The sequence below is a fragment of the Bos indicus x Bos taurus genome, chromosome 16, assembly GCF_003369695.1.
Source record: "Bos indicus x Bos taurus breed Angus x Brahman F1 hybrid chromosome 16, Bos_hybrid_MaternalHap_v2.0, whole genome shotgun sequence".
Classification (NCBI taxonomy): Eukaryota; Metazoa; Chordata; class Mammalia; order Artiodactyla; family Bovidae; genus Bos; species Bos indicus x Bos taurus.
Genome location: NC_040091.1, coordinates 76,710,028 through 76,730,346, shown reverse-complemented (window position 1 = coordinate 76,730,346; position 20,319 = coordinate 76,710,028).

Here is a 20,319-nt window from a genome sequence, read left to right as displayed (position 1 = left end):
GCAGTCCATGGGGTCACTAAGAGTCGGACACGACTGAGCAACTTCACTTTCACTTTTCACTTTCATGCATTGGAGAAGGAAATGGCAACCCACTCCAGTGTCCTTACCTGGAGAATCCCAGGGACAGCAGAGCCTGGTGTGCTGCCGTCTATGGGGTCGCACAGAGTCAGACACGACTGAAGCGACGCAGCAGCAGCAGCAGCAGACACGCAAGGACTGATGTTTAAGTAGACATAGTTTCAAAATAATGGAATGGAAGAGGATGTGACATCATGATACAAATTGAAGGAAAGTTGAAGTGGCTATGTTAAGATCAGACAAACTTGATTTCAGAATAAGAAATGTTGGAGGTAAAAATGATCATTTTACAATTCTGAAGGTATAAATTATTCAAGAGAGCACTACAATCCTAAATATGCATTTTATTACAGAGCCACATATTCATACAGCAAAAATTGATGGGATTACAATGAGAAAAAGACAAGCTACAGTACAACTGGAGTTAAAGATTTCGATACTCCTCTGTAAACAACTGATAGAACGAGTAGAGAAAATGTTAAGTGTATAAAATACTTAGACAACAAAGCCATTAACTAAATGGACCTAGTTCATACTCTATTCAACAGTAGCAGATTACACAAATTTTTCAAGTGTGTGTCGGACACATCAAAATAAACCATATTCCAAGCAATGAAACAATTGTTGACAAATTCAAAAAAGTCAATACATATATGTTTTTTTTTATAACAGTAGGATTAAGTTAGAATCAATAAGAGAAATATTTTTGGAAAATCCCCATATATTGGGAACTAAATAATATACTTACGAATAATTTATAGTTCACAAAAGAAGTGAAAAGGAAAATTAGAAAATATTTTGAAATGAAAATGGATTATGATGCATTTGAGTAAAAATTAAAAATGTAGGGATTCTTCAAAAGCTACATGTAGGGGAGTTCATAACATTAAACAGTTATATATTTAAAAAAAAATCTTAATACCTAAAGAAAATTGAATAAAACTCAGCAGTGGCCACAGAACTGGAAAAGACCAGTTTTCATTCCAATCCCAAAGAAAGGCAATGCCTAAGAATGCTCAAACTACCACACAATTGCACTCATCTCACACGCTAGTGAAGTGATGCTCAAAATTCTCCAAGCCAGGCTTCAACAGTATGTGAACCGTGAACTTCCAGATGTTCAAGCTAGATTTAGAAAAGGCAAAGGAACCAGAGATCAAATTGCCAACATCCGCTGGATCATGGAAAAATCAAGAGAGTTCCAGAAAAACTTCTACTTCTGCTTTATTGACTAGGCCAAAGCCTTTGACTGTGTGGATCACAATAAACTGCAGAAAATTCTGAAAGACATGGGAATACCAAACCACCTGACCTGCCTCCTGAGAAATCTGTATGCAGGCCAGGAAGCAACAGTTAGAACTGGACATGGAACAAAAGACTGGTTCCAAATCAGGAAAGGAGTATGTCAAGGCTGTATATTGTCACCCTGCTTATTTAACTTCTGTGCAGAGTACATCATGATAAATGCTGGGGTGGAAGAAGCACAAGCTGGGATCAAGACTGCTGGGAGAAATATGAATAACCTCAGATATGCAGATGACACCACCCTTATGGCAGAAAGTGAAGAGGAACTAAAAAGCCTCTTGATGAAAGTGAAAGAGGAGAGTGAAAAAGTTGGCTTGAAACTCAACATTCAGAAAACTAAGATCATGGCATCTGGTCCCATCACTTCATGGGAAATAGATGGGGAAACAGGGAGAGACTTTATTTTGGGGGGCTCCAACATCACTGCAGCTGGTGACTGCAACCATGAAATTAAAAGATTCTTGCTCCTTGGAAGAAAAGTTATGATCAACTTAGATAGCATATTCAAAAGCAGAGACGTTACTTTGCCAACAAAAGTCCATCTAGTCAAAGCTATGGTTTTTCCAGTAGTCATGTATGGATGTGAGAGTTGGACTATAAAGAAAGCTGAGCACCAAAGAATTGATGCTTTTGAATTGTGGTGTTGGAGAAGACTCTTGAGAGTCCCTTGGACAGCAATGAGATCCAACCAGTCCATCCTAAAGGAAATCAATCCGGAATATTCATTGGAAGGACTGATGCTAAAGCAGAAACTCTAATCCTTTGGCCACCTGATGTGAAAAGCTAACTCGTTTGAAAAGACCCTTGATGCTGGGAAAGATTGAAGGCAGGAGGAGAAGGGGACGACAGAGGATGAGATGGTTGGATGGCATCACTGACTCAATGGACATGAGTTTGAGTAAACTCTGGGAGTTGGTGATGGACAGGGAGGCCTGTGGTGCTGCAGTCCCTGGGTCACAAAGAATCAGACAGGACTGAGCAACTGAACCTAACTGAACTGATTAAGAAATTGAAAAAAAGGAACAGCAACTTAAACTCAAAAGCAGAAGAAAGTAATGAGGATCAGAATATAAATTACTGAAATAGAAAAATGACAAAATAAGAGTGAAACAATGAAACCAAGGAGCTCATTCTTTAAGAAGATCGATAAAATTAACAAAGCACAAAATTTCAACATCAGGAATGAAAGAGTTGACATTACTACAGAATTTGTAGATATTTTGGATATTAAGAGAATCCGACAGCCAATGCAGGAGATGCAAGAGATTCCAGTTGGATTCCTGGGCCAGGAAGATCCCCTGGAATAGAAAATGGCAACCCACTACGGTATTCTCACCTGGGAAATCTATGGACAGAGGAGACTGGTGGGCTATAGTCCATGGGGTCACAAAAGAGTCAGACAGGACTTAGCAACTAAACATAAACAAACTCTTCTCCCGCCATGGACACCCCAGAATCACAACCATTTATAAAGCACTTGGGGCTTCCCTGCTGGCTCAGATGGTAAAGAATTCGCCTGCAGTGGGGGAGGTCTGGGTTGAATCCCTGGGTTGGGAAGATCCCCTGGAGGATGGCTTAGCAACCCACTCCAGTATTCTTGCCTGGAGAATCCCATGGACAGAGGAGCCAGGAGACCTGCAGTCCATGGGTTGCCAAGAGTCGGACATGACTGAAGCAACTTAGCACAGTAGAGCAGTTACCTATGAGAACAATCTGAAGATGAGCTGAAAAGATTTTCCACAGTTAAAGACACAAAGAGGGGACCATAATGAGACGAGTAAGAGGAGCAGAGACGTAGTAAAGTCAGGACCCTATTCTCAGGTGGCAGCAAACAAACGGGGGTCATCACAACTGCAGAGGTTCTCCCCGGGGAGCCTGGGGGTCCTGCACAGGCAAGACGAGGCCCCAGAACACCCGGCCTTGAAAACCAGCAGGTTTCACCCCTGGGAGACCCAGGTGATGGTAGGGAACACAGACTCCACTCTTGCAGGGCACACACGAGCTCTCACACGCTCCGGGTCCCAGGGCAGAGGCAGCACTTGGAGAAGAGGCCGGCTCAGGCACACTTGCTGATCTTGGGGAGCCTCCTGGAGAAGCAGGTGGGACCTGAGAGGGGGAAGGAGGCGATGGCAGCAGGCATTCGGGGAGCTCGTTCTACAGGGTAACATGAGCGCAGACAAGCATCACTTTGGCATCTTTCCTCTGGTCTGTTAATGCTGGGGGTCCAGCCCTGCCCCACAGCAGGCCAGGGGACCCTATGCCCCTCTTGGCTTCGCAGCCACCTGCCTGGGAAGCTGACCCCACCTTCCCTGTGCTCCCAGCCATCCCCTGAGGGTGGGCTCACAGCCAGCTAGGCCAGGGCCGGGCACCGCCTTTCAGTGGACCCCCAGCACAGTAGAAGAGTGCAGGCAGCCCACCCAGGGAGCACCCCTGAAGCTACCGCTCTGGGGACCAGACAGGAGCAGGCCACCAGGCCCGGGAGGGTGCCTCTGGTGTACGTGACAATCCTACAGCCAGCCCGTTCTTAAAGGTGAAAACTGAATGCTTTCCCCTCGAGATTAGAAACAAGATAGGGTGTCCACCCTCCCCACTTCCGTTCATTGAATGAAAGATTCAAGCCACTAAGGCAAGAATAGCTAGACCAAAGCCACCCTGATTGCAAAGAAAGAAGTTCCAGTGTCTCTATCTGAAGACAACGTGATCGTCTTCATAAGAAATCTGGTAGACATCACCTACCACTGGGGAAAAGTTCATTTAGAGAGGTTGTAGAACAAAAGATCAACCTACAAAAATAAAAATTGTATTTCTCTGTATCAACAAAGAATAATTTGAACTGAAAGTTTTTAAAAAAATACTATTTGTAGTAGCCTTTAAATAATCAGCTACTTTAAGGTGAATCTGATAAAAGATGTGCATACCACATAAAACTGAAAATTATAGAGCGTAACTGAAAGAGAAAGTTTTAAAACTGTAAATAGATGTTCCCAGTTTATAGCTCAGAAAACAAGACATTTTGATATTGATTTCCCTCAAATTGATCTATAGATTCAGTATAATCCCAATAAAAATCCTGTGTGCTTTTCTATATAAATTAATAATCTGATTTGAAAATCCACATAGAAATTCAAGGAACCTAGAAAAGTCAAAACAATTTTGAATGAGAAGAACCAGGAGAAGTAACTTTAACTGATTTCAAGACTAGCTTATAAGGCTAAAGTAATAAAATGTGGTGTTGGTATAAAGGCAGAAAATAGATCCGTGGGACAGAATCGCAGGCCCACATGTAGATGGACAACTTTTTGGCAAAGATGAAAAATCAAATCTGTGGAGAAAAGAGTCTTTTATGCAAATGGTGTTCAAACACAGTCTTTAGCTGACATTTTTATATGATGATCAAACAATTGGATAAGCATATTCAGAATATAGACTTTGAGTTACACCTCATACCATGTATAAAAGTTAAGTAAAAAGTGATTCTAGATGTAAATGCTAAACCAAAAACTCTAACATTTCTGGAAAAAAAGAACAGGAGAATATCTTTGTTATCTTGTGTGTTAGGCAAAAATTTCTTTGCTACAACACCAAAAAACATTAAAAAAAAAAAAAAAAAGATTAATTGGATTTCATCAAGGTTTAAAACTTGTGATCTTCCAAAGACTGTTGAGATCATGAAAAGTCAGCCTAGGAGAAAATATTTGCAAATGATAAATATAACAAGAAATTTGTATTCTAAATACATAAAGAACTCACAAATGTCAATAATAAGGGGGGGAAGTCCATTTTTTAAAACGGAAAAAAAAATTCAAGGAGCCATTTCAACAAAAAGTATATGTGGATAAAAAGGAAGTGTGCATGAACAGATGCTCCGTTCTGTTAGTCATTAGGAAAATTCAAATTAAAACTGCAAGGCAGGAAATTCCCTGGTGGTCTAGTGGTTAAGACTCTGGACTTCCAATGCAGGGGGCTTGAGTTCAATCCCTGGCTGGGGAACTAAGAGCTCACATGCTGTGCAGAGCAGCCAAAAAATAACAAAATAACAAAATTATAAAAAATAAAATAAACTTCACTTTTTAAAAAGTCCTTAAAGCCTCATATTTATTTAAAAAAAAAAAAAAAAAACAAGAACAAAAGAACCGGCAAGAGACCTGTATATCCCTCTTAGAAAGGCAAAAATTAAAAATACTGACCATACTGACTATTGGCAACAGCGTGGAGAAGCTCTAATTCTTTTTCTAATACTTATTTATTTGTTTATTTGGCTGTGGCTGGTCCTAGTTGTGGTACATGGGATGTAGCTTCCTGACCAGGGATCGAACCCAGGCCCCCCTGCATTGGGAGCATGGAGTCTTAGCAACTGGGCCACCAGGGAAGTCTTAGCAGCTCTAATTCTTATACATCAAGAATGGAAACACAAAATGGTACAGCCACTTGGCAAAGTCTTTGACACTGTTTTAAAAATTATATATATATATATATATATATATATATATATATAGCGTTCTAACCAATCTGCTTCATACTGACTCATACATAAGTGTTTTTCCAGCTTTATAAAATGTGTTTTTGACAGAAAAGTGGGAATTCCTGTTGTACCTAGAGGGAGATGTTGTAGCCATCATCTTGATGGTGATAGTCCAGGACTCGCTCAAAAGGAATTCAATGATTCTGTTAGCAGTGTGTGCAGAACTTGAGTGCTGTGTATTTATAGTCAAACTGCTGAGGTTTGACTCCCAACCGCCTTAGTTTGGTACTGGTGGGTCTTTGGCAAGTTTCCTTCTCCAATCACATGAAATTGTTGAGAAGATTTAATAGACTGAGTGGTCAGTGCTCAGTAAATGATAGTTGTTATATTTTTATGTTAAAGTGTGGTTGGTGGTGATGCAGGGGGCGGGGGGTGGTTCATAGCTCTGGTCGGATGCTAAAAGAGTCCCGTGACTCAGAAAGGCAACAAGTCCTCTGATAACTGAAGCTGTGGAAACAGGTGAAAAGGCTCAGAGATAGTACGGAACCCTGGGGGGACAGCTGAGCTTAACAGACAAGACGATTGAGAAGCAGTACAGAGGGGAGCTGAAAGCAGAAAAAGACAGGGTCACAGAAGCTAAAAGAGAAAATGTATTTAAAAAATATATATTATCAAATACTGCAGCCCTGTGAAAGCGGCTCAACTGTAAGACAGGTCCATTGGACTCGATGAGTTTGTGTTGCTTTTTTTTTTTTTTTTTTTAAGATATAAGTGACATAGAACGGTATATTTCTTTCAGGTATACAGTGTAATAATTTGATATTTGTCCGTACTGTGAAATGATTATCACAGTAAGTCTAGTTAACGTGGACTTTTTTTTTTTTATCGTTTTGTTGCTTTGCAAGGCTGTGTTAGTTTCTGCTGTGTTGCAGAATCCGCTGCTTGAACACGTATATCCTCTTTGTCGCCACAGAGCCCTGAGTGGAGCTCCCTGTGCTACACGGCGGGTTCTCACAGTTACCTGCTTGATGCGTAACATCAATGGTGTGCATCTGTCGACCCCAATCTCCCGATCCATCTCACCCCCTCCTCCCTCTTGGGGTCCATCCATTTGTTCTCCACCTCGTGTCTCTATTTCTGCTTTGCCAGTGGGTTCACCTGTACAAATTTTCTAGATTCTGCATGTATGCGTTGATGTACGATACTTGTTATCCTCTTTCTAACTTACTGACATTGACCTGTGAGAGAGCTGTTCCCCCAGAGAGGCAGGGAAGCAGGCAGGTGGTAAAGGGGTTATGAATGAATGCTTTGGAATTGTTGGCAGTTCATTCAGACAACTTTTTCAAGAACTTTAGAAATGAATTTAAACCAAAAAAAAACAAAACAAAAAAGGAGAAGAAGGGTATGAATGTAGGCGTTAATAGGTCAGAGAGTTTTCCCCACACTGCTGCTCTAGGGCAAAAGTCGCTCTAGAGGGTGGGTATGTTGATGGCTGTGGCTATATTCTATTAAAAGTTTACTCATGGAGACAGGCAATGGTAGTAGGCAGTATCTGATTCTGCCAGAGAGGATGAATTGGAGATAATAAGACAAAAACTGGGGTCTGATGTTTCAGGGAGATGGTTAGAAAAACTGAGCAGGCAAGGAATGCAGAGACTTGAAGGAAGCCCTTAGCACAGGCAACAGAGAAGAAGGAACCGAGTCTAAATAGAAGTAGGAGATGAAAAACCACAGGTCTTAGCAGCCGATTGGAGGGAGGAAGAGATGAGGATGAAGGTCTGAAGCCTGGGTCTGGCTTGGCGGACAGTTGTTCCCACTGACTAATGGGAAACCCTGCAGACAGAGTCACAGCTGCAGAGAATACAGTATTTAGGAAACCTCTGTGTTCTGGCCACAAACCACAGCCCTGACCAAAATTCTCACCTCCATCCAGGACTAGCTACATAATTTCCGGGACTCACTGCCAAGTAAGTGAACATGTGGGACTTCTTGTTCAAAATTGTTAAACGTCTCAAACAATACCCCAGAGCATTCAGCCAAGGAGCCATTCTAAGTGCTGGACGAGGTGTGACCACACAGGTCAGAAGACCGTAAATCTGACTGTACCTCCACCTCCAGCCTGGCAGCTGGCAGGGGCAGGTTAGCTACTGGACTTCCGGAAGCATTTACACAAAATGGAACCTCTTTTGCGTCTTCTTTTTTTTTTTTTTTTTTTTGACTAATGGTTTTCAACAGTGCTTTACCATATCAATAACTTAAGGAACTTATTTTTACTGGGGTCCTAACTTTTTAGCATGCCTCAACAGCCCATTTTTCTTAGTCTCCCAATCTGTGACATAGAATAAATAGCTGTCCTTCGAAGATGATTTCACTTTAACAGAGCTTTTTATTTTCCTTTCCTCCAACTCACAGCTAAGACGACTGCAGCGTTTCAGGGTGCATTCTCCAGGATGATCGGAAAAGCCCCTGGAAGGTGAGTTTCTCCAGTGCCTCAAGTTGACAAGTGCATTTTGGGAGCTGGTTTGAAAGTGAACGCACGTTCCAAAGCCTCAGGCAGCAAGCTGTGCTCCAGGGCTGCTCTTCTCCTGGGGGCCTGTGGATACCTTAGCGGGCTAACCTGCTAAGAGAATTTTGTGTGGTCAGTGGGGGAGGTCTTCTCTGACCAGGAGTCCAGAGCCACATCCTGTCTGTCCAGCTCACCGCTGTTGTTTTCCGACCTTAATCGATTCACTCAACTCCACTTAGTACCTCTGCCTCTGGTGACATAGGGCGTCTGGATCTTCAAGATCCAAAACTCACTTTTCTGTTAACTTTGCTGTCATTCCACAAAGCTCCCTAGGCCCTAGCATGTCAGGATATTCAATAACGAACATTTCATAATGAAGAACAAATTAAAATTTCATCTTCATCAATTGCAGTGATTACATACACATATTTTTTGGATTTAGATTTTCATATATTTTTTAGTCATGACAACTATTATAACCAAATGTCAGAATTGCTCTATCATAAAGGTTTTTGACAATTGTGAACTATTTCCATATTTTTCATGTATGAAAATGTTCTTATACATCTTCTTTGTGAAACCAAAACAGTTTTGATATTTAACTTTACATATTAATAAGATTTCAGAGAAATTAAAATATTTTGGCTCATTCACAAATAAAATGTATTCTAAATTATTATTCACTTGCTCTTTACCTCAACTTTTTATTTTTTAATGTTTATTTGATTACATTTGAAAATGTATGTAATTTATAAATAAATAACATTTAGAAATCAGAGGCAAATGCTGAAAATTTTCTATTGACTGCTGTGTACTAAACTATATATATTCAATGGTCTGCATAACTACCTATCATTGATATTTAGGAGACATTCCAAAACTGGGTTGGTACTTTATTCTAAGTGAGCTCTAAGTTGTTCTTTTTTTTCCCTTTATCTCTGAGTTTATTATTTTTAGCAATTCATTGCTATTCCAGGTTATCCCAAGGAAAGAAAGTTACTCTTTCTTTTAGAGAGGAAGGGGGTCTTCTGGTTTTGCAAAAAAGAGTTTAATTTAGAGACCCAGGCCAGAACTAGTCTTAACTGCTTTGTGCTTCAAAATTTAGTGAAATGTGGGTAACTCTTTATCTTTTCTTATAAAACATAGTTTAACAGAGCTATTTAATATTTAGTTTAATCACTTCTAAGGCATTTCCCAGGTAGCTCAGTGGGTAAGAATCAGCCTCCAATGAGGGAGACCCAGGTTCGATCCCTGGGTTGGGAAGATCCCCTGGAGAAGGGCATGGCAACCCACTCCAGTATTCTTGCCTGGAGAATTCCATGGACAGAGGAGCCTGGCGGGCTACAGTCCATGGAGCCACAAAGAGTCGGACACTACTTAGCAACTAAACACTTTCTACACTCCATCTGACAGCTTATCTTTGAAGGTTCAGCTGACTTACAGCCTCTTTAGTGAAAACATTCGTGGTTAATCTGGAATCTTTATGCACAACTATGCCACAGACTACTGTCTGCAGGTTTGAACTCTTATCTTCTCTGCTGGAATATGAGTTCTACAGACTACTGTCCGCAGGTTTGAAGTCTTACCTTCTCTGCTGGAATATGAGTTCTACACACAGTTTTGTTTTGTTTTTTTATTCATCTCTACATGCCCAGTGCTTAGAACAGATCAGCTCATTGTTGATCAATGTCTGAAAAATTCCAGAATGAATGAAAGAAAGGAAGAAAGAAAGAGAAAGGAAGGAAGCAAGGGAAAGCTTGATTAAATGAATGGATAAATACATGAACAAATGGTATTTAAAGGAGAAGTTGCTATTAGAGCTATTGGAAGAGAGCAACACATTTCTCATTCAGTATTCTCTGTTAGGCAATCAGTAGACTCAGCCCTGAGCACTGGGTGGAGAAGAAACTCAAAGGTTTGTAGCTGGAGCCAAATATAGCCGGTAGCAAAAAAAAAAAAAGCACTAAACCAGAGCTGGGCAGATCATTGAAACAGAGCTTCCAATTCAAACAGCATAAACCTGAAAGTCGGAATCCAAGTGAAAATCAAAGGAAGGAAGGAAGGAATGCAAGAGCGAAGGAAAGAGGCAGAACCAAGAGAAATCCCACAGGAGAGGGAGCATGATGACCAGCATCCTTTATGTGCTAGTGACGTCGGACACGGCTGAAGCGAATTAGCGCACAGCACCGAGTCCTCGGCACCCGCAGTGACTCAGAGTCGGACCCTGGAAGAGGCCGCCCGAGCTCCTGCGTTCATTCTGCTGCCCACCAGACGCCTCTGATGCTGACACCTCTCATTTGCAAACCAGGGATGACAGTCTAGCTCCCTGGCAGGGCTGACGTGAGAAATTAGCTAAAACGTATCTGTGAAGCATTCAGCATCATTCCAACATATAATCAGTGGCGTTAGCTACTGTTATTAGGAGACCCTGATTCACTTGGACAGGTAAGGCAAAGTAAGAGAATAAAACATCTATATGGGTCTTGGTAGCTCAATGGTAAAGAATCTGCCTGCAACATGGGAGACCCAAGTTTGATCCCTGGGTTGGGAAGATGCCCTGGAGAAGGGAATGGCAACCCACTCCAGGTATTCTTGCCTGGAGAATTCCATGGGCAAAGGCTGCAATCAATGGGGTCTCTAAGAGTCGGACATGACTGAGCAACTAAGACTTTCATGGGTCTTGGATGGGGTGATGGTATTTTTTAAGCTTTTATGTTGGAATATAGCTGATTAACAGTGCTGTGACCGATTCAGGTGCTCAGCAGAGAGACTTGGCCATACATACACACGTATCCACTCTCTCCCAAACTCCGCTCCCACTCGGGCTGCCAGCTAACAGTGAGCAGAGTTCCCCTGCCATACAGCAGGTCCTTGTAGGGTGACAGTATTTATCAGTGGTTTAGACCAGACCTCGTTCTGCACGTTGTCCTGGTAACTAACACGGTTAGTGTGCTCTTTCACCGGCATAGATTGTCTTAGGACATACTTAGCATACCCAAATCAGAAATAATTTTTGAAACATGAAGTAAAAGATGTAAATTATAAAGAAAAATATGTTAAATCACACTGGGTCAACATTTCAAATTTCTGAACAGAAGACAAATTTTAAATTTCTGAACAGAAGACAAAAAAAATGAAAAACTACATTAGTAATCAAGAAAATGCAGATAAAATACAATGGTGATTTTGCTTCTATAATAAGACAGAGGGGGTTATAGTGCAGACCTCCCACAGGGACCAGGTAGAAAAGTTGGACACATTGTAAAGAGTTTAAATTAGACACGGTGGGAGGAGAGAGGGATAAATTAAGAGGTTGGGATTAACATATAAGCACTACTATATATAAAATAGATAATCAACAAGGATCTACTCTATAACACAGGAAAAAATATACTCAATATTTAGTGATAATCTATAAGGGGAAATAATCTGAATATATATATATATATATATAACTGAATCACTTTGTTGTACACTTGAAACTAATACAACATCGTAAATCAATTATACTTCAACTAAAAAAAATTTTTTAAATCAGACAGGTGCTTCCGTGGCGGTCTAGTGGTTGAGACTCTGCACTTTGACCATGGGGAGAACAGGTTCAAGCCCTGGCTGGGGAACTAGGATCTCCATGTTGCCCGGTGCGGCCAAGAACTTCTTAAAAAATTAGACAGAGTATGTTCTATTACAATGACAAGCTAGAAATTCGTAGCAGAAAGATAACTAGAGAATACCTAGATGTTGAGAAATTAGACAATATTTTTCTAAATAACACATGGCTCAAATAATTAAGTAAAATGTAGATGATATCAATGAGAATTAAAATATGGCCTATCAAAGCACTGAGAAATGTATAGCATTGATGAATATATTAGAAAAGGAAAAAGTACATATAATGAATGATTTTTATTGATCTAAGTATCCATATTTTAGACACTTGGAAAAGAGCAAATTAAACCCAAAGAAAGTGAAGGAAAGGAAATACATATAAAAGCAAAAAGAAATGAAAGACAGACTGTAGAACAAATTAACAAGACCAAATGCTGTGGTCTTTAAAAAGACTTATAAAAGTCATAAATCCATGCTGATTGGCATTTTTTTAAGAAAGGTGAAAATAGCTAATACCAGGAATAAAAACGAAGTCATCACTATAGATATTTATTCCAGGTAGGCGTTTACCCTTCAAGACCAAAGGAATTCACATTAATGGAATAAAGGAAAAACAATTATGTGATCGTTTCAATAAAAACAGAAAAGGTATTTGATAGAGTTCAACATCTATTCAAAATTACTTTCCTAAACTAGGAATAAAAGGAAATTTCATTAAACTTATTTTTTTTTAAAAAAAACAGCCAGCTTTATTTTCATGGAGAAATACTAAAAGCTTTCCTCCTTGGATCTTGAATGAGGCAATGATGTTAAATCATTTTCTCAAATCAGAAAAATCCGAATCACGTTCAGGTGAAAATGCGGCGCGGACGGACCTAGAGACTGTCGCACTGAGTGAGGTGAGTCGGCCAGGACAAACCCCAGTGGTACCACCTACGTGGGGTCTGTAAGAGTGGTGCAAATGAACCTGTTTACAAAGCAGGAGTGGAGCCACAGGCATAGAAAACAGACCTGCAACCGGGGAAGGAGGTGGAGGAAGATTGGGAGATTGGGAGACACCGTACTGTACCTAGTAGGACCCACTGTATGGCACAAGGAACCCCACTCAGTCCTCTGTCATGGTCCGTATAGGAAAGGACTCTAAGAAGCCTGGATATATGTGTATGTGTAACTGACGCGCTTTGCTTACGCCTGAAACACAACTCTGTAAATCAACTGTACCCCAATAAAAATTAATTCTAAAGTGGAAGCTAAAAATAGCCCATCTGAAAATAAATTCAACTTACTCATGAAAGAAAGTAGTCATTTTTAAAAATGCATGTCGATTCCTAGCGTCTGAAGCTGCCTTTTTCTGGGAAGAGGGAGTGGAGGAGGGGGGAAGGGAGAAAAAGACAGAAGATCATTGGCTCTCTCTCAACCATTTTTCTTTTTTTTCTATTTTTTTTTCTTTAATATGAAAAGGCATTTAAAAAACAGAAAATTGTAAGCAGTTCCAGAGGCTCACGTTAACACGTAGGTGCTACTGGTGTGAAAGAAGGAGGACATGGCAGAAAGCCAGACAAGCTGGGTGATTCATGGAGGTGCAGGGGAGAGGCGGCAGGGCTGGGAAATGAAACACTTGGAGACCGAGGAGTCCGGTTTTGAAAGTCCCTGTATTTTACGTTTTGCTTCTATTTTATTTTCTGTTATGGTGTCATAAATGCTCCTAAATCCTGCTACAAATTAGATCATTTGCTTTTCACTGAGTCAGAAACAGCTGTTATCTCTCTTGACTAGGATGAGAAAGTATCAAGCTGCAGAAATAAAATGGATTGAAATAAGTCGATGGGGGCTTCCCTGGAAGCCCAGTGGTTGGGACTTTGCCCTCCAACAAGGGCTTGGGGGGTGGTGGTGTTGAGGAGTTAGAGATGTGCGCAGGTTCAATCCTTGGTCAGGGAACTAAGATCCCACATGCGTCATGGCCAACAAAATAGAACATAAACAATGGAAGCAATATTGTAACAAATTCAATAAAGGCTTTAAAAAAATGGTCCACATCAAAAAAATTCTTTAAAAAGAATAAAATAAAATAATGGATGGTCCTGATTTCTTACAAAATCCTCCCAAAATTAAAGCCAACATTTCTCCCTATTACCATTGTCACAAGAGGACAGTCAGCTGCAGCCTGGATTTAATAGAAAGATATGAACGTAAATAAAAATAACCAAGGCAGTGGGAAAAGCCCAACACTCAATGCCAAATTTAAATTGCTATTTTCAGTTATCATGACCTGTCTTACAATGATCATTCATAAACTTTCTTATTCCAACTAAATGTAATATTTGGGTTTCAGGTAAGTGAGATGAATTGTACTCTGCAGTGCAGGTTACATGTTAACACAAACAACTAATTTTTCCCAGTAGAATCTATATAAAAATCCTCATTTACCAGGGCATACACCACAAAGCAAAATTCCACTCAGATGTAAAGTCTATGCTCCCTCCTCCCTAAATGTGTTGAAACGTCAGAATTGTCACTGGGACCAAATACTTAGTATGTTGCCCTTTCCGTGTGATCTCAGTGGAATCTTATAGGCACAGCCAGAGAGTCTTGGCAAACTCAAGGGCTCCCGGCTGTAACAAGGTCAACAGTGTAGACTATGCCATTCTGGATTCAATCACCCATGGGCCATTAAAAGCTGACTTTATAAAATATAAATAAATAAAACCATGAATCTGTTGACTGAGTTTTGCCAGCGCTTCTTGTACTGAACCTCCCCAGCCCACTCTAATCAAGGCTGTAAACTGCCTGTGATTAAACTGTTTTTCCTGTGGGAAGCAAACAAAGATACATTGAAGCCAGGCAGGTAAGAGCATCATTCTCCAGACTTTACGGAGCCAAATTTCACATTGCCAATCAATATGGAGCCGCAAGGTTGTTTTAAATGCCTTGCCACGGGAAGTGGCTCGCAGCCACCGGAGCAGAGGGAGGGAGACGGAGCTGATATGGGACGGAGGGAGGGGGAATGCCGTTTGCCTCTCTGGAGTCTGTGTATTTGTATACCTTGCTAACAATCAGCATTTTAAGAGAAAGCTATACATTTAGATTCCCCCAAGTCAGAACTCTTAGAATGTGGCTTGGATCTAGAGAGGACAATTCTGATATGAAGCTGTTGCTTGCAAGAGCAAGCTAAGCTCAAAGGGTCAAGACCTGAAGAGTGATTTATTAAATTTCATTATTTTTAATTTATTTTTTTGCCACACCACACAGCATGTGGGATGTCAATTCCCCAACCAGGGACCGAACCCATGTCTGCTGTATCCTTGCAAGGCAAGCGTGGAGTCTCAACCACTGGACCGCCAGGGAAGTCCTGATTTACTAAATTTGGAGTATTTGGCTTGCTGATTTTAAATTTTTTTGTATTATGCACTTTTGGAGTTCTGTACATTCTTGTAACTGGGAGGTATATATAATGCTTCCTCCAGAGAGAAATCTGGCTTTCAGATATAAAAATCCAAGGAAACAAGACAGTTAAAACTAAGGTGAATATCAAAGGGAATTCAAGTATGTAGTTTCTGAGCTCTGCCTTGAGACTTCACTTTCTTGCCACATATTTGTATTTTTTGTCCTCACAAGAATGCACAGTATTCTTGCTATTTTATAATGATTTTCCAGCAAATAAATCGAAACAGGTTATTTAGATTATTTTGGTGATAGAAGGAAATATTTCTCAAAAAGGCCATTATGAGTAACAATAGGAAGTAGAGAATTTATGTATGATTATTACATTTGCAGATAATTTTATAGAGCAGAAAGCTATAAATAATCTGCCATAAATAACAGTGTTTCCTTTTTCTGCTATATAAAATGCAAATCCCTCAGTGATACAGTCAAAATCCACATTGGTACTTCTCATACTGCCTTTTTTAGCCTTTTATTAAGACTCCAGCCTCTGAAAGGCTGAGCAGGTGTATCTGGGAGTCAAGTAACATGATACTTCATCTCCTCTACTTACTTGTCCTCATTCCAGACATGTAAGTGTTTATTAATTTTTTTCTCCTGAGAGAACATTATGCCTTCCAAATACATGCAATCAATGTCCAAATCATCCACAGGAAGTGCATTCATTGTTCAGATGAGGGGAGAGCAGAATGTAGTTATGTGTCAGGAGAGGCGGGAGGAGTTTCAATGTCTTAAAAGCCTGTCTGGATGTTATGAAGCTCTGGGAGCTGCGCTGGTCCTCAGACAGCATGCATTGGAAAGCTGTGCGGCTTGATTGAGTTGGTGCTTCTCATTCCCTCCCTGATATACAGACAGCAACACGACCAAGACCTGCCTTCAACCCACAAGTGGGAAAGGCTGTGTGGTCCAGCCCCTGCTTCTCAGATCAGGTCTACACATCCCTCTGCAGACAGCGAGGGGATACAGACAGGAGCGGCTGAGAAGAGGATGAATCTGAAGCTTTTCTGGAGTGGCAGCTTTACTTGAGGGAGGGAGAGAGGGAGCGTCAATGACATTAAAGTAAAAATTCCCACTCCTGGGCGTATATCTGGAGTACATCCCCAGTGTTCATTGCAGCACCACTTACAATAGCCAAGACATGGAAGCACCCTGAGTGTCCAATAGATGAATGGACAAAGATGCAGTAAATATGCACAATGAATATTACTCAGCCAGGACAGAGAGTGAAATAGGGCCATTTACAGCAACATGGATGGTCCTGGAGATTATCATACTGAGTGAAATAAGTCAGAAAGAGAAAGACAAATACCATATGATACCTCTATGTGGAATCTTAAAAAATGATAAAAACAAACTTATTTGCAGAATAGGAACAGACACACAGACATAGAGAACAAGCATGGCTATCAAAGAAGAAACTTGGGGGGAGGATTAAATTAGGCATTTGGGATTAACAGATACACACCACTATGTATAAAATAGATAACCAACAGAGACCTGCTGTACAGCACGGGAAACCCTACTCAATAGTCTGTAATAACTTATATAGGAAGAGAATCTGAAAACAAATAGATACATGTATATGGATAACCGAATCATTTTGCTGTGTACCTGAAATTCACACAACATTATAAATAAAGTATATTCCATTCCAATGTAAGATAAAAAGTAAAAAATAAAAGAAAGTGGTCGGTTATTTAAAGATAATATTGAAGCAATACACTAGATGAAGTAATATGTTAAATTCATACAAATTTTAGGGTGATTTTAAGATAAACAAGTTTTAGAGGCTTCATAGATGTGATACAAATTTAGGGTAATTTTAAGATAAACAAGTTTTAGAGACTTCGTAGATGTGTCCGGCTTTGGTAGGATGTGCCCAGACACACTCAGCTCCCGTGGTGTCCAGAGCTGACAGCTTCTTCTGCTGTTAGGACTACTTGGTGGGAAAGTGTGAGAAGTAAGTCAGAGCAAGAGTCACACCAAGCTTCTGCTTTTCCCCCCTGCGAGTGGTATGAACTGGCCAAGTCCTGCTCAAAATAGACATAAAATGACCAAAATGCTGTCACCAACAAATATCACAGAGATTTGTGAAAATAATCAAATATGATCATGTAGGTAGAAGCCCTTGGTAAGTGGAAAGAAAGGCAGATTTTTAAAAATGTATTTATTCTTATAGTTAGCAGACATTTATTGAGCATTTACTATGTGAGAAATGTCCACTAGGTATGGTTCTTTTGGGGCTGCACCACGTGGCTTGTGGGATCTCAGCACCCCAACCAGGCCGCAAGCCCACACCTCCTGCAGTAGAAACGTGAAGCCCTAACCAGTGGACCACCAGAGAGAAGTCCCTAGATACGCTTCTTATCTTCAAGGAGCCGTCAGGCTAATAAAGACAAACAAATGATTCAATCACTTCAATTCAGTGCAAGGAGGCCAGTGATAGTTTTCTCTGAGTTTAGAGCTGACATTTAAGGGTAGGAATTTCTGACCGTAAAGGAATAAACCACAGAAGACAACTCGTGAAAGAGATTTCTGAGCAAGGGGACACTCAGAGGCACAAAGAAAGAGCACATTTTATTTATTAGAGGGATGTCATGTTTGAGGAATAGCATCTTGTGGAGTCAGCTCAGATATGTGTTTTTCTCCAGCGACATTTCATGTGGAATAGAAGCAATAGAATTTTTTTTTTTTTTGCAGTTGAGGCTTTACCAGGTGATTACAAAAAGGGATTTGAATGTATAAGCCAAAAAGTGATTTAATGGAAGGATCAGAGAGTCAAAACCAGATGGAAGAAAGCAAGAAAGTTGATGGATGGGTCTGCAGGAGGGTGGAGAACGCCCCGGGTGAGACGCTGAAGTGTCCAGAGCATGCGAGGCTTTGCCACATACATACAGAGCACAGGGCCTTCCTTGGTGGTCCAGTGGTTAAGAATCCACCTGCCATTGCGAGGGTCAGGGGTTCAATCCCTGGTTGGGGAACTAAGATACTGCATGCCACAGGCGTGGCAAAGGAAAACAATAAAGTGATAGGTAGGTATCATCCCAATTTTGTAAAACTAAATGCCTGGCAGGATACATGAGCAAATGTGAATCGTTCCTGCAGGGTGGCTTAGGAGTCAGTGTGATTTTTTCCTGTATTCCATATTTTCCAAGTTTTCTTCATTGAGTATATATATTGCTTATGTAATTCAGAGAAAATAAAAAGCAGATGTAGTGGCCCAGAAACACAAGAGTCAAACCAAAGAGGTAATTAAAAAGGATCATTCCAGACCCCAGGAAATGGAGAGGGACCCCGGGCACCCAGGCTGACTCCGGGGTGGACAGACACGCCACAGGGACTGGACTTCTGCGGTCTCCACCCTGCAGCCAGCCTCGGCTCGCTCACCCGGAAACACACGGGAAAACTCACACACCAATGAGAAACTCACACGCCGGCGTGGGCACACACACACACACACACGCACACACACACACACGCACACGCACTCCCGAACTTCCTTTTTCTTAAGATGACAGGAAGCCGGAAATACCGTTAACACGGGCGACCACACCCAGAGCATCTCTGCATGTTTCTGTGGGGATTGGGCTTGTTTCTTTTTTATTTTTAATTAATTTTCACTGGAGTATATTTGCTTTACAATGTTGTGTTTCTAAAAGTGATTTAGCTAAATGAATGAACAGACGCTCAGGCCCCATGGACGGCAAGAGGGACGGAAGTGACTGCATGGCTGCCGGCCTCTGTGTCGGGAGCTGTGTGGAGCACCAACTCCTGAAGCTTCACAGAAACTGGGTTAGGTGATGAGAACCCCATTTTTCATTAAGGGAATTAGTGTTCAAATACTTAATTTTTTAAAGGTTGGATAGTTAAAATGCCCCTAGAGCAATCTGGACACAGGTTATCTGAGTCAGTCACTAAGTTGTGTCTGACCCTGGGATCCCATGGACTCTAGCCTGCCACTCTCCTCTGTCCATGGAGTTCTCCAGGCAAGAACACTGGAGTGGGTTGCCATTTCCTTCTCCAGGGGATCTTCCCGACCCAGGAATTGAACCCAGGTCTCCTGCTTTGCAGGCAGATCCTTTACTGTCTGAGCCATCAATGGCTACCCACTCCAGTATTCTTAGGGCTTCACTGGTGACTCAGTTGGTAAAGACTCTGCCTGCAATGCAGGAGACCCGGGTTCGATCCCTGGGTCAGGGAGATCCCCTGGAGAAGAAAATGGCAACCTATTCCTGTGTTCTTGTCTGGAAAATCCCATGGACAGAGGAGCCTGGTGGGCTCGAGTCCATGGGATCCCAGAGTCAGACACGACTTAGCGACTGACTCAGGTAGCCTGTGTTCAGATTCCCCTAGGGCCATTTTAACTCTTCAGCCTTTAGAAAATTAAGTATTTGAACACTAATTCCCTTAACGAAAAATGAGGTTCTCATCACCTAACCCAGTTGCTGTGAAGCTTCAAGGGGTTGGTGCTCCACACAGCTCCCGGCACAGAGACCGGCAGCCATGCAGTCACTTCCGTCCGTCTGCGCCTTCCATGGGGCTCGACTGTCTCTTCCTCCATCAGGAACCAGCTGTGATGGTAGCATGTCTGGAACTCAAGGAACACACCCCAGGGCTGCATGTTCTTGAGACAGAAATACTGTCCTGCCTAAGAACTCAGATGAGAATTGTCAAGGGTGCGCCGCTCTTCAGCAGAAGCTGAACTTCCTGGGAATGATTAGGGCCAACTCAGGGTGGATTCAGACACCCAACTGGTTCTAGAATCAACCTGATCTTGTTGGGTGACAAAGAACTGTCTCTGTTCTTCACAAGCCAAACCCAGTGGCACCTCCGGGATCACTCCCAGCCTGGAACAGAATCCCCCCAAAAAAAGGAGGAGGAGGAGGACTGCAGGGAGCAAGACAGGGAGGGGGAAGAG